We start from the raw sequence: 2,163 nt of genomic DNA on the forward strand, positions 1-2,163 counted from the left end.
AAAGAGTAACATCCAAGGAGGGCGTTACCCCATGAGGAATCAACAGACTTGCTAGAGCCCACACACAGTACCTGAGGGCGGCTTTACTGAGGGGCTGGGGTCCTGGGGAGCTGCACCACTTCCAACACACAAAGCTACCAAAAATTTCCCTCCACTTTGAGCCTTATCTTCCTGTATTCCCACAGCATTATAAAGAGAATCCAGAGACAACACCAGCCTTGCTGGGTGCACCTGGTGATGTTTGCTTCAAGGCCATGGGGTCTTGAGAGACCATGACTCATGCTGGGGGGCAGAGCTGAGAGAACAGGGTCCCCATCCTCGAGGAGCCCCACACAACGGCGGCTGCAGACATGGAAAGAGAAAGTTATGAGGAAAACAAAAAAGTTCTACAGTAAAGTTCAGAGCCACTTACCCTTTAACCAGGCTAGCTGAGCTGATCCCAACAGACTGGTGAAGACAGGAGAGTCCCACCTGCTAAGAAGACTCTGGACACCAAGACCACAGCAATATTTGAGGATGACCCCTGGGACGCACACAGGGACATGGGTTACACCTAGAGGAGGCGTCAAGGATTCCTCAGGCCCTGGGAGTGTCAGGAAAGTGGACAGAGCCCTCCCTAGGTTGGCAGAGCAGGGACTCACATCCAGAGCCCTTTCCCAGGTGGCTGGAGAAGCCCCTACCACCTCCATATGTCTGTAGCATGCAGCTTTTCACTTCCCCACCCAGGACCTTTGGTTCTCATCTGATTAATAACATTGAATTAGCTGGTTCTCTAAGGGCACTCCTGAAACCCCATCCTGCTGGCTGGGAAATCCAAATGTGGAACCCAGGGCACTGCATGGACAGCACCAGTGCTCATCTCCACCTCCCAGCCCTGGTGAGGATGGCAGGGGAGGTGCTGGAGCATCCTCCTGGGACCATCGAGCCTGCATGCTGAGGCTGGGCATGGCCCTGCTGGGCATTCCCAGTGCCCTCAGTGCCGAGGGGCCGTGGTGGATGCTCCACTCCACACTGATGGGCCTCGAGGAGAGGAAAGCATCCTGCAGAAGGGGTAGGTGGGGTCTCCCGGAGCTGCCCTGAGGCCAACCTCAGGACCCAGCCTCTGGGCTGACCCAGCTGAGTGTCCAATCTCACTTCACACAGTCTCTAAAATCACAAGCCCCTGACATCTCCCTCACCTGCCCAAAAAGGCTTCAGCTTTCTTTCCTCCTGGACCTCATCCAAACTCTCCCTCTGGGCATCATCATCAGAGTCTCGCTGCCTCGGTGCCTTGAAGGGAAGTGCAAACATCATTCACAGCCCCCAGCCCTCTCGGGAGCCCAGTGGTGCCACACGTGCAGCTTGCTGGCCATGGACGCTGAGTGCTTGGAGCTGCTGTGTGGATGCTCCTACAGGGAAGAGGGTGCCCCATTCATTTGGGATGAGTCTTCACACCAATTTTGTTGTGCCCAGCCTTCACCCCACCTGAGGGGTGCCTGAGGACAAGGACACCACTACATTTTGAGTGTGTCCCCCAGAAGTTCATGTGTTAGGAGGTGGAGCCTAACAGGAGGTGTTTGGGTCTTGAGAACTTACCCTCATGAATGAGTTAATGCCATTCTCACAAGACTGGGTCACTTCTCATGGGAATGGACTCACCCTCGCAAAAGCAGGTTGCAGCAGATTGAGGCGGCCTCTCATGACTAGCCTTTTGCATATGCCTGCTTCCCCTGCTGCTTCTGTGCCATGTTAGGGTGCAGCACAAGGCCCTCACGAGAAGCCAGCACCTTGCTTCCTGGACTTCCCAGCCTCCAGAACCATGAGCCAAATCAACCTCTTTTCTTAAGTGTTAGAGCTCTTTTAGAATTTGTCTAGCAGGCTTTTCAGGTTTTGCCAGAAAGCAATTCCCCAACAACAACAACAAAAAAACTCTTTTTTATTTATAAATTATTTAGCGTCAGGCATTCTGTTATAACAACACTCAATGGACTAAGGACTACGACAGACACACTCAAGCAGAGATAGGGGCTCCTGCCATCCACTAGCTCTAGTGTGTCTGCAAAATCATTACTGACTCTCATCTTCTTTTTTATTTTTTTCTTTATTTATTTATTTATTTTGAGATGGAGTCTTGCTCTGTCACCCAGGCTGGAGTATGGTGACGCGATCTCAGCTCACTGCAAG

General features: G+C 52.4%; 1 pseudogene; it reads left to right on the forward strand.

Moving 5' to 3' along the window:
* The first annotated feature begins 1,823 nt into the window (after window positions 1-1,823).
* On the forward strand, window positions 1,824-1,890 carry LOC119620654 (U7 small nuclear RNA; annotated as a pseudogene).
* The last annotated feature ends 273 nt before the right edge of the window (window positions 1,891-2,163 follow it).

The sequence above is a fragment of the Chlorocebus sabaeus genome, chromosome 21, assembly GCF_047675955.1.
Source record: "Chlorocebus sabaeus isolate Y175 chromosome 21, mChlSab1.0.hap1, whole genome shotgun sequence".
NCBI lineage: Eukaryota > Metazoa > Chordata > Mammalia > Primates > Cercopithecidae > Chlorocebus > Chlorocebus sabaeus.